Here is a 13,927-nt window from a genome sequence, read left to right as displayed (position 1 = left end):
CTGTAGTGTACACTTGAGCAGCTGGCTCGGATAAACATTGCCCACGTTCTTTCCGTCACCATCTTGAGTGATCGAGGAGAGCGTTTCGCTATTGGGTTACTTATTTGCCTCAGCGATTTGGGGCAAGTAGGTAACCTAAGTTGGGTGGAGGTGTCGTATGCCCGTATGCTTACGGTTATGGGCAAGGCGACCCGGGTCATGGTTTCCGCGGCAACTACTGAAGTGCCTCGGATCTCGCTTACATGGCATGGTCGTATCCTTGAGGTACGTGTTTTAAGCTTTTCCGGTTATTTATTTTCGTTTTTTCCTTTAGGCTTATCTTTTCTCGATTTCAGGCTTGGGGATACTCGTACCTGCCTTTCTTAGCCCCAGGGTTCTTGGGGCTACTCGTTTCCCTATCCGCCATCGATTGGTCGAGATTAAGAGGAGACGAGCTACTTCTGCCGGCGACTTTTGCCATAGGATTCTTTCGGCGACTGGTGCGTCGGTGAGTATTCCAAACTACATGTTCTCTCTTCGTTTTTTTATTTGACTCATTTTCTAACGATTTTTCATGTGGTTGTGTTTTATAGATCGATCTCCGTCCTTGGAGTTTGATCGTCGGAGTCCCTGAGGATATCCGGTCTGGCATGGTTCGTTGCCGTTTTCGGGCCCTCTATACGGGACTCTCAGTGTTCAAGAGGGCTGACGCTTGGTTTTTAGGCGAGCGTGTTCTCTTGGAGCTTTCGACCGAGGAGCCTTTGGTTCATGCGGATCCCCTGATCCGGATGCTGCGTCCGGACCTGCTGTCTACCGAGGACCGAGCTCAAGCGATCCTTGGTTATCCAGCGGAGCAGCTGTTGCTACCGGATGCTTCTTATCCGGCTTTTATAGCATCCAGGCTGACTCCTTTTCCGGCCTTTGTTCCGGTTAGTTTCCTAACTCTCTTTTTTCGTGTTTCTATTTATTTTTCGGAATTTTGACCCTTTTTATCGTTTTTTTTTTTTTGTCACATGTATTTTTAGCTGTTCGAGCTAGGTGGTTGGGTGCCTCCTACAGCGGAGATCACGTATACTGATGCTGTCGGATCGGTAATTCGTGAGACCCTTCCAGCGGCCAAGGATGATGAGGGGATACCGTTCGTACCTGAGACGGTTGAGTCGGTATGCCTTTTATGTATAGGTAATTAAATATTTTTATTTTTTTGTTTCATATACATTTGTTCACTAATTGTCCTTGTATTCTTGGAACAGGTTCCGCGAGAGACCGTGAACGGCATGGTGAGGACTTTACGCGCTTTCCGAGATGCTTATCGAAGAGCCCTCGTGACTTTGTCATGCCGTGATCATCGTATGATCGCGGTAAGTTTTATTATTTTATTTTATTTTTTCTCTTTGCAACGAAGTTATTACATTCCATGTATTAATATTTGTTTTGGATTTTGCAGGATGTGCAGCAACCGTCTAGTAGTCGCCAAGCACCCTGATTCCTCTTGTACACATTTATATATTTTTTAGGAAACTTATGTATATATATTTTTTGTATTATTTTTTTTTCTTTGTTTACATGTGTACATTAATGCGAAAAAAATTTTGAGGGAGGGAAAAGGTTCCCGACTTACCCCCATCGAAAAAAATAATAAACAAACTCCAAAAAGAAGGCAAAAAGAAGGAAAAAGAAAAAAGAAAAATAAAAAAGTAGGAAAATAATAGAAAATAACAAGAAAAAAGAAAAAGAAAGTAGGAAAACAATGGAAAAAATAAAAATAAAAGAAAACAAGAAAATAAAAAAGTAGGCAAGAAAAGGGACACAAAGTGTTAGAAGGCAAACGTATGATTCGTCTTAAGATTTCGTGAAGATTCCGTCATTATATGAGCCAAAATACGGAAATTAACCATAATTACATGTCGCGTCAGGGGAGTCACGCGCAACTTCGTGAGTTACGCGCAGCTGTTGCGCGCATGCAATTTTGTTGCGCGCGGGTGTCGCGCGCAACTCAGGAGTTGCGCGCACCACCTGTTAGTGAAATTTCCTTTAAGCCAAATTTGCCGAAAATTTGCCACTCTTGGGTCTATTTAAACGTGGTTTTGTGTAGGCTTTTGATCATCTCGCATTCATTCGCTTAGTAACATAAGAAATTAAAAGGAACTAATATCTCTAAAATCTTATTCTCTCTCTTTTTTTTTTTTGAACAATGGTGAAGACCTTTGAACAACGTTTGAAGCAATGGGTCACCTCCCTTTCAACCGAGGATAAACTAGCTTTCAAAATTTACCACTTAGACTCTTTATTGAATTACATGCAACTAGTGGTTAACTTTGATTTTCTTCATGCCGCCGTCAACCATTGGGACTCTAACCACCATCTTTTCTTGTTTAGAGGGGAAGAAATTGTCCCCCTTCCTGGTGAGTTCGAAGCCTTGCTAGGTTTCCATACAAACACTCTCCCCGTGACTTATTCGCCTACCTTGTCGGACCCCAAACCTATATTCCAAAGATTTTTTGGTTTGTCCGACAATGATATGACCAACATAGGAACTGAAGAAGGCGTGAACTTAATTCTATTTATTGAACACTTCATCACTCCTCGTGACAACATGACTAAACAACGCTTTAAAATTCGTGCTTTATGTTATTGTCTTGTTGTTAATTGTTTACTTAGGACAGGGAAAGAATACAGAGATTATTCAATGGTGTCCATAGTAGAGCAAATAGAGGGATGTCATTCACCTGCTCCTTTGGTTTTGGCGGAAACCGTGCTGTGCTTGAATCGCCATAGAGGAGATCCTAACGAAAACAGTTTCACCGGAAGTCCACTTCTATTACACGTACGTTTTTTTTTCGGTGTTTATCAGCGCAAGTAAAGAAGTTGCGCTGGCATGACCAACGCAATCTTCTGAGTTGCACGGAGAGGATGCGCGCAACTAATTTAGTTACGCGTGCCACCTGCCTGCTCGTGTAATAAATCGCAAAATAATTTATGTATTTTTTTTGTCTTTTTCAGATTTAGCTCATGGAGCGTTTGCGAATTGTTGATCAGCCTCAAAACCTTGAGGCTAATGGAGTAAAGATCTTCCCTGGACGTCGAATCCTTTATAAACATAAGAATGAAGAGGAATGGACGTCGTTTTTCTGTCATGGAGTTCTTAACATACGATTTGTGATTCCTTGGTGGAACATAAATAGTATGATTGGGAATAGTCTCAATTGCCCTTACATTAGGCTTTTAGGCCTATCTAGTACTACTTATATTTTTCCTTGTAGGGTGATGAGACAATACGGGATGAGGAAATACATTCCTCCGCAAGATTGTGATGCCCCTAAAGATGTGACTTTTAAACCCGAAAGGATTGCTCGTTGGATGGAATATTGGTCAAGTCTTCCTAAATGGGTAAGACAAAATCCTCCTGCGAATATCACATTATCTTCCTTTTATAAGGCTTGGATGAATGCGGCGGATAAGGGTGAGTTAAACAAGGCTCGATCTCAACTTCAAGCCACCACCGCTCGCAATCCACCTAAACCTTTGATGCATTCAACCACTACTACTCCTCCTAGTGGTCAAAACAAAGGAGTGAGAAGAAAGTTAGACTTCTCATCCCCTAAGGCTCGTTCGAAGGAAACAAAAAGAAAGGCTCCTTCCAAATCCAAGAAACAAGGTGTAAAAATTAAAGAACCTTCACCAAATACTCACAAGAAAGCTCCAATAGTCAAATGGAAAGGAAAACAGGTTGCAAAGGCCCTAATCCCAAAATTGAAAAACAATGTTTGGGTGAAAAAGAAGAGTGTAGGGGAAAGCTCCAAGGTTTCTGAAAATGTTGCGATGAAAACTACTCCTCCATCATCTGTGACAATCGAGGACATAGTAAAACCTTAGAGTACAATGTTACACAATTTTACCATTAGTTTTTTTTTCGAATAAAGTGTAATCACTACTATTTTTTTTTTTGTTTACTACCTAGTTCAATAATGTCTCTCTTTTGAATTTTGAATGAAATAAAATAAGCTTCATATTTTTATATTTTGATATAACCGAATTATAAATATTGCCTACGTATTCGCTTTGCAAAATCAAGTCTTTGCGTAGTTCTAATTTTTTTTATATTATTATGCATTTTTTTATTTTTTTTTTTATTTTTTCTTTAATCTCTTAGATAGAAATTAAATAAAAAAAAAGTAATCAAACCTTGTTTAAAAGAATTAAATCAAAGTTTAATTTTATTTTCCGAGCATATGTTATATTTAAAAAACACCCTCTTTTTATCGTAAGTAGAAATCGTACAGCATTCAAACGCAAAAAATCGGGTTCGCAGTTCATCATCAGGTGGCGCGTGCAACTTCTGGAGTTGCGCGAGCCTATTGCGCGCAACGTAATTAGTTGCGCGTGACATTCGCGCGCAACTATTCCTGTTGCGCGCGACACCTGTGCTACGAATGTCTCAAAAAAATTTATTTTTTTAAAAAAAATCGTATTATAACCCCCTAAGTGTGAAGATTTTTTCGTAATGTTTCAAAAAATTTGAACACTTAGAACGGTTTATTATTTCTAAATTACCCCCCCCCCCAAGTGTTATGTAGTTTACCGTGTTATTCGGTGAAATGCATAACACTTAGAATCTTTCAATCGAATTCTAATTAAAGTTGGTTGTATGAGTGAACGAGTTTTATCCGGATTTCATATGTAATATTTCTTAAGGCGATCAATGTTTATTAATAGGCGAATTTCATCTCCTCCAATATCCACTAATCTGACGGCTCCTCCTTATAGGATTTCAATTACGCGGTAGGGACCTATCCAATTAGGTTTGAATTTCCCTCTTGGATCGGTTGGTGGACCCCTAACCTCCTTTAGTACAAAGTCACCTTCTTTTATATTTCTAGGCTTTACCCTTTATTAAAATGACGCGCAATGCGCCTTTGGTAGACTTGTACATGATGCAAAGCTCTTAATCGTCGCTCATCGAGGAATAAAAGCTCTTCATACCTCGCTCTTACCCATTCAGCTTCCGGTAGCTTACTTTTGAGTACGATGCATAGGGATGGTATTTCCAGTTCGACTGGTTGAACTGCGTCCATTCCCAAAACTAAGGAGTATGGAGTTACCCCTATTGATGTTTGTATAGACGTTCTATAACCCCATAATGCGAAGTGTAGTTTATTTGGCCAGTCTTTGTATATTTCTGCCATTTTCTTAATGATGAATGTTATATTTTATTTGCCAACTCTACAGCTCCATTCATTTTAGGTCTGTATGGGGATGAGTGATGATGTTTTACTTTATAACGAGTTAAGAGGGTCTCGACTTCAGCTTTGAACTGAGATCCCTGATCACTAATGTGGAACTCCATATCTACAAAAGATGTTTCGTTCGAGAAACTTTGCGACATGTTTAGAAGTGATATTCACGTAAGAAGCAACATCAATCCACTTCGTAAAGTAATCAATGGCAACTAATACGTACTTGTGCCCTCCTGATCCTGTTGGAGAGACTTTTCCAATTATTTCAATTCCCCAAGTTGAAAAAGGCCAAAGGGAAGTGATATTGTATAGTTCAGATGGTGGAAGGTGTTGTAAATTAGCGAACATTTGGCACTGTGGAAATTTTTTAACATATTGTATGAAATCATGTTCCATAGTGGACCAATAGTACCCTTGCCATGAAATTATTTTTGAAAGCATTATACCATTCATGTGAGGTCCACAAACACCTTTATGAGTATATTCCATAAGGCGTGTGGCTTCCGGTTGGCCTATACATAGTAAGCTTTGACCATTAGGTCCTTTTTTTCATAATTGACCATTTATTAGACCATATTGGGCCGCAAGTGTTCGTAAGGCTCATTGGTCTTTCGATGAAGTATTTTCGGGATATGTGCTATGAGTAATATATTGGAGGATATGATCATACCAAGGATTGTCTCCTTCAATGTCATTTATTTCCTCCATTGCATTACAATACGCTGGTTCTTATCTTCTGTCAACGCATAATGGCATCATATTTAAGTGATCTGGAATGTTAATCATTGAGGCTAATTTTGCTAGCGCATCGGCAAATTGATTGTCATCCCTTTAGAGATATTTAAAATCAAAATGTTCAAAATGCTCGATGAGTTTCTCTAGATGTGCTTGGTATAATATCATTGTGGAGTTTTTTATTTTCCATTTTTTTTAACATATGATTTATAATTAAACTGGAGTCTCCATATACCTCTAATTTTTGCACACCTATGCTAGTTTCTGCTTCTAATCTAATAATGCACGCTTCACATTCTGCGGCATTATTAGTGTAGACACCCATTTGTGTCTCCCCAAAACCAAACCCAGTGATGAGTACCTTTCACGTCGAATCATAATCGAATGAGGTGAAAGTGTGGAAAGTCTAGCGTTGCGGATAGTTTTAATTTCTTTTCTCTTCTCATTGTTTTTGAAAATTTATTTTAAGAAAACAGTCAATCCAGTTTGGTTGGTCCATGATATGGGTACAAAAGTCTAGCCCAATTCCGATGAATATTGAGGAAGTTATGGCCAATTTACTAAACTGGGCCCGGTTTGAACCTTATATGCAGCCCAATGATCTAGAGGAGGGCCTAATATGATTTATCATTCCTAATGCAATTAGGAATGATTTTAGTCTTCTAGATTCTTCTAGAAGGTCCTTTTCATTCCAAATTCAATTAGCATTGATAAATTGACTTTTGTTGACTTTTCAGAGTTTTAATTAAAATCAAAGAGCATTTTTGAGGAAAATATATGATTTTATCCTCCTGTACAGCAAAATATATCTGATTTTAGAAAACGCGTCAAAAACAGGTTTAGCGTCCAACGCCAGCCATTGGCGCCTGGAACTAAGCCTGGCGCCTGGCGCCAATTAGCTGGTGCTGGCGCCAGCTCTGTTTTTTCGTGCGCCAATACTCTGCTTTGTTAATTTTATCTTTTTGGCTGATTTTCTATAAATAACGTATTAAAAACTTCGTTTTCAATCATCAACAACCAACTTTTCAATTGTATTCACCTACAATCAGTTTTCAATTCTCTCTCATTCTCCTTAATCATTCGCTAATTTTCATCAAGATTTCCCTAATCATTCACCATCACTTTCTCTCTCTTTTCTAAACTAGTTTTTTATATACAAAATTCCGCATTCGCAAGATCTAGAAACACCTAGCCATATTCGAAGTTGCCTTCGCCCTAGACGTGAAAGGTTTAATTTCTGAGGGTTTGGTCCCAAATCTCTCTTTCAATTATTTAATTTAATTGTATTGTTTGTTTTTGTTTTCCTTGAAGTTACTAACGTGTGTGTTTTGTTATTAGAAAGAGGTACGAAGCATCAAAGTAAGTACTTTAATGGTTTTTATTGATGTTATGATGTAGAAATCATTTTTATATTGTTATTGTGATATTCCCAGTATCATGTTTAGGGAAAAGGTTATAATATCAAATATGCTTATTATGATTCCTGCGATGCTTCCTATGTTCTTCGTAATATTTATGATTGTTAGTATCATGTTAGGGTTAAAGATTTGATTTTTATTGCTTAGTGACATGCTAGGGTTTGTTATTAATCTTGTTAGTATCATGCCTATGATCTTGCTATTATTATGCTTTAATATTAACATGAACATGATTATGATTATAATTGTTATAATTCATGATGATTATGAACATTATTATTATTATTATTATTATTATTATTATTATTATTATTATTATTATTATTATTATTATTATTATTATTATTATTATTATTATTATTATTATTATTATTATTATTTATTATTATTATTATTATTATTATTATTATTATTATTATTATTATTATTATTATTATTATTATTATTATTATTTTGATGATGATTATTTTATTTATGATATTATTATTATTATTATGACTATTATAATTTTATTGTCATGATATTTATGGATTATCATTATGTTGCTTGATACATTATATTTATTTATTGCTTGATCACACCTTTTATGCATGTTTAAAGTGAATTGGTACTTGTAATCACGCTTAATAAGATAATTAATAATCTTGTTTAGGGTTAATTATGATTATAATTCAAGTGATCGCCAATAATAGTATATTTGTGCATTAATATTCAACCAACATAGATTAAACAGGTTTAGGGTTAATCCTATTGATTGCATGTTAGTCAGAAAGCGCACAAGAATACAATCAGAATAAAGTAGAGGCTTATTATTAGGGCAGGTTCAATCTCTTTTAGGTTGGATTTGTACCATCATCCCCGAACCCTTATTTGGTTCAAGACCTTATGGAGTTAACGATCTCTTGAATCGTTAAGGGGTGTAACCTTCACCCTGTGATCGGTTTACAAGTTCCTAAAACTTGTTGGCGACTCTTTTGCTCTATCTTCTTCCCTTTTGGACGCCACCGTACTTTAGTGTATGATCGCAGTGGGGTTCAAGCTAGGGATTTAACGCTTGAAATTATTCCCTACAATTTTTGGCGGCTCCACTAGGTACGATTTCTATTTTAATTCCTGAATTTGTTTCGGCAATGATTTAGAATGAGTGGATGAGACTCGAAATGTTCTAAGTATTTCACGTCCGTAATTTTGATTAACATTATTGTCATATGCATAAAAAGATCTCATTGGAAAGACCATCCGTAATGAGTAAAAAACATAGGATTTTACACGTAGGAAATTTGAGAAATATCTTTCACAACTAAGACCGAAATAACACCGCGTGAAACTAGAAAATTTTATCGATCACAGACAGCTGCTGAGGCATGTGGGAAGTAGCGCCAGAGGCCAGAGCTTGGCACCAGACTTTTAGCCGTAGCGCCAGACGCCAGCTGTAGACACCTAAAAATGTCTACCCAAAACCAAACCCGTTGATGAACACCTTTCACCGCCATTATTTGTCAAGTTGAGTATTTAATCTTTGGAGTGCTTAAATCCATGTTCTATCCAATATATTTCATGAACCAATCCAATTTCTAGCTCATTTCCCTAAACCATAACCTATTTTTCTACTTTTCGTGTCCACATCGCAAAACTGAGAGAAACTGATTTTATGGCTATAAAATTTTGATCCAATTATTATTTTTTTGGATAGGCCTTTAAATAAGCTTTCCAACCGTATATCATAATCCCAATTCCGAGCTATAACGAAAAAGATATGAGCACATCACTAATCTCGGCCTAAAACCGACACCCTTCCACTAAAACGTCCATATCTTAAAATCTAGATATCATTTTGACTTGATTCGAATTGGTTTAGAAAGTAGACTTGATAAGCTTTCCAATTATATATTATATGCCTTATTCCAGGTTACGGATCAAAAGTTATGATTATTTTAAAAACGGGTAAAAAAACTGAAATTACCGCGCAGCAGCAAAAATGCCGCGACGCGGCAAAAGCTGACGTGTCACGGGGCTGATTCCCGTGACACGGTGCCCATTTTAGTATTTCTGCACAATTTTCTCCCGTGTCACGGTGCAATTTCCCGTGTCACGGTGCCCATTCCTTGACACAGGAATATTCCGTGTAATTTCCGCGTACTTTTTACACCGTGACACGGCATACTACACTGTGCCACTGTGGACAATGCCGTGTCACGGCATTTCTTCCCGTGTCACGGTGCACATCCCGTGCCACGGGATTGCTCCGTGTTTTTCTCTGCGTAATCCCTAAACGCGTTTTCACTTCCCGTAACCTAAATATTTCCCGTGTCACGCAAATTTGTACCGTGTCACGGGAAAGTTTCCCGTCTGACGGTGGGATTTCCCGTGTCACGGTACACTTTGCCGTGACGCGGGATACTTTTTTAGGGTTTTTATCATTTTAGGGTTCTGTGTGCTCCCTCAGCACATTTTCTCTATAAATACCCCCTCATTTCTGATGTACGGGGCACCAATAATCATTCTCTCTCACCTTACACCAAAAATCATTCTCTTCTCCCTCTTTAACCTAATTTCTAGCCTCCTTATTCTTCCATAACAATTCCCCTAAGAACTCCAAGGAGTCTATACTTAACCCGAGGTTCCGTCCTTAAACCAAGGTGTGAAAGGTACAAATAACTTAGGGTTTGGACAAAATCAACTCTACTTTTTATTTCATTTAATTTTCATTTACTTTATATTTTTTTTATTGAAGTTACTAACAGTTTATTCATGATGTAGCAATTTAAAGGAACGTGCTGAATGTAAGTAATTAATTAAATTAATTACTCTTATTTTATTTTATATTGCTAGTATCATTATTAGGTTATTTTATATTTGATTTGACTAACGCTATTATTGTTAAATTGCTTCCAATATTAATGTTTATTTTATTATATTTATTGATCGCCATATTGCATGTTTAAAGGGAATATGTAATTGAAAATCACGCCTAATAAGATAATTTGGACAACCGGTTTAGGATCCTTTTTAATCTTGTTGTTTAATCAAGTGATCACAATATTTTAGAATTATGTGTTGCATTAATATTCAACCAATTTAGCCTAATAATAGTTTGGAACAAATTGAATCTTTGTTTGTATGCCTTTGAGATCGCAGGAATCATTTTTCACTATAAGAATCGAGTAGAGGCCAATACGGGCGAATGGGACTCCATGACTCACTTCGTACCATCATCCCCGATCCTCCTTTCGTGGTTCCGAACCATATGGAGTTAGTAATCTCATGGATTATGAATGGGGTGTAACCTTCACGGGTCAATCGTTGTTGCCTTCGTTTTCCCTTTATTCGTGGTTGCCTTTTATGATCCGTGAACGGTTTACAAGTTCCTTAAAAACTTGTTGGCGGCTCCCTACTTTCCTTGTCCCTAATCGTATACGTCAATTCCCACTTCCTATGAGTGCCAAGCATATTCACACATGCTTTTAACGTAGGCGCACTTCGAGCGACGCCTACACCAGCATTGGCGCCAGGCGCTACAGTTAAAAACTGGCGCCAGTCTCTGATTGCTGGCGCCAACCTCCCCCAATACCGCGCCAGAAATATGCGTCCTAATTTCGACCAGTTTTTCGTATTGTTTGCTCAATTCTACTTCTTGATTGAATTTTTTCTCACTTTTCTGAAACCCATATGTGTTCTACATATGGACATAACCCTTTGGGAATTCATGCTCCATCTACCTGATTGAACGCTCCATGCAACAAAGGGTACATCCGAGATTGTTGAATTCACCAAGCCATGGAAGCGAGTTTTTCCAAAAACTTATGGTGTCCCATCCACTCGCGCCAACCCTTCACGGTTAGGCTTCCGCGCGGTGCATCCGGACAATTAACCATGGACCCTCTATTAACTAAACCATATCCCGAACTTTAGAGAACTAGAGCCATGGTTAGGTTGCAAACTCATTGCATCATATTGTGCCTACTTGACTAATTATGCATTATTTGTTGTGCATATATTCTATGTTTTTCTTAACCGTTTGTTTGACTTGTGTTGAGATTAAATAAATTAATGACTTAAAGAACTTTGCCTAATTAATTAATTAATTAATTAATTTGAGTCAATAAAGTCTAATATTTTAATCAGAATTGACCTAGTACGACCTTAGGCATACCCTTGTTGATTAATAACACCGAAAACAGTCCCAAATTGAAGCTCCAGTATTGGCGCCAAAATCTGGACTGTAGCGCCACCCTGTGGAGTGTGGCGCCTGGCGACAGCTCTGTCATTTGGCGCCAAGCTCCACAGTGCGACGCTAGTCCTGTCGTTTGGCCGACAGTTCGGATTATTGGTCGAGTCATCACCTAGTGTCTAATTAACCAGTTTACTAATTAATTCGGTTAATTTTCGCTGTCAATAGTACTTGGTCGAGTCATTAATTGAGTCTAGTCACATAGTCTAGCCACATGGTCATGACACGAGTCTTAACATGTCACCTACACTCACTAGTCTTAGCACACACTTTGAGTACACATCACCATGACCATATCTTAGGTCCATGCATGAGTCGGTCTTTTCCGTCATTTAAGTTGGGGGTACACTCTATTCCTAATTCTTCATATCCCTCCATCTAAATCTTTTTTCACATTCTATTCCAATCTTTCTTCACTTCCTCCATCCATTGCATGTTGAATAAAGTTTGAGTCAATTAATTAACAATAGATGTCCCCAAATCCCTTTTCCACAGTACTTGGTCGAGGAGAGAAGGGCGATTAATCAAGGACAACCTCTTTATTCAATTCTCACTTTTTGATAAACCAATTCGTCAAAAAAGGAAGGCTAAAAAGATAATGGCAACTCAAGAGGAAGTTAATGAACTTAGGAGTCAATTGACTAACGTGACTGAGACACTGAAGCTACTCACACTCAAGATCAATGATCCCGTGAAGCAACAACGACAAATGAGCCTCATGCAAGAGAGTCTAAGCAAGCTATCTAGTGACTATAAATTTCAGGGCATGAGTTCACAAGGGGTCTCGCTGGACAAGGAACTTATTCCGCATAAGTTCAACGCCACTGACATCCCAAAATTCAAGGCAACAGATAACCCTTACTTCCATTTAAGAGCTTTCGAAACCATATTGAGTATTAAGGGTATTGTAGACACCTAAAAATGTCTCCCCAAAACCAAACCCGTTGATGAACAGCTTTCACCGCCATTATTGGTCGATTTGAGTACTTAATCTTTGGAGTGCTTAAATCCATGTTCTATCCAATATATTTCATGAACCAATCCAATTTCTAGCTCATTTCCCTAAACCATAACCTATTTTCCACTTTTCGTGTCCACTGAGAGAAATTGATTTTATGGCTATAAAATTTTGATCCAATTATTATTTTGTTGGATAGGCCTTTAAATAAGCTTTCCAGCCATATATCATAAGCCTAATTCCGAGCTATAACGAAAAAGATATGAGCAAAACACCAAACTCGGCCTAAAACCAACACCCTTCCACTAAAACGGACATATCTTAAAATATACATATTATTTTGACTTGATTCTAATTGAGTTGGAAAGTAGACTTTATAATCTTTCCAATGATATATTATATGCCTCATTCCAAGTTACGGATCAAAAGTTATGATGGTTTTAAAAACGGGTAAAAACCTGGAATCACCGCGCACAGTGCAATTCCACCGTGTCACGGGAAATTGCACCGTCTGACGGTGGGAATCCCCGTGACACGGTGCCCTTGCTGTGACGCGGGGCTATTTCGTGTCCTATTTGCGTTCTTCGTACCTAAACAACTCCCGCGTCACGGCATTTTCCACCGTGTCACGGGAATTTACACCGTCTGACGGTGGGATTCCCCGTGACACGAAGCTGTTTCCGTGTAATTTCCGCGTCTCCCATACCGTGACACGGTGTACTGTACCATGTCACGGTGGATACTTTCGTGTCACGGTACCTGTGCCGTGTCACGGGACATTCCGTGTCTTTTCCGCGTAAACCCTTAACGCGTTTTCTTTCCCGTTTTCTGAAAATTTCCCGCGTCACACTAAAAATGTACCGTGTCGCGGGAAAGTTTATCGTCTGACGGTGGGACTTCCCGTGTCACGGTACAGTTTGCCTTGTCACGGGATACTTTTTTAGGATTTTTATCATTTTAGGGTTCCGTGTGCTCCCTCAGCACATTTTCTCTATAAATACCCCCTCATTTCTTATGTACGGGGCACCAATAATCATTCTCTCTCACCTTACACCAAAAATCATTCTCTTCTCCCTCTTTACCTAATTTCTAGCCTCATTATTCTTCCATAATAATTCCCCTAAGCACTCCAAGGAGTCTGTACTCAACCCGAGGTTCCGTCCTTAAACAAAGGCGTGAAAGGTACAAATAACTGAGGGTTTGGACCAAATTAACTCTACTTTTTATTTAATTTAATTTAATAATTTTAATTGGATTTATATTTTTATTGAAGTTACTAACAGTTTATTCATGATGTAGCAAATTAAAGGAACACGCGGAATGTGAGTAATTAACTAATTAATTACTCTTATTTTTATTTTAATATTGC

This window comes from Chenopodium album, chromosome 9 (assembly GCF_948465745.1).
Source record: "Chenopodium album chromosome 9, dcCheAlbu1.1, whole genome shotgun sequence".
NCBI classification, from domain to species: domain Eukaryota; kingdom Viridiplantae; phylum Streptophyta; class Magnoliopsida; order Caryophyllales; family Amaranthaceae; genus Chenopodium; species Chenopodium album.
Note: the sequence above shows the minus strand (reverse complement) of the source record.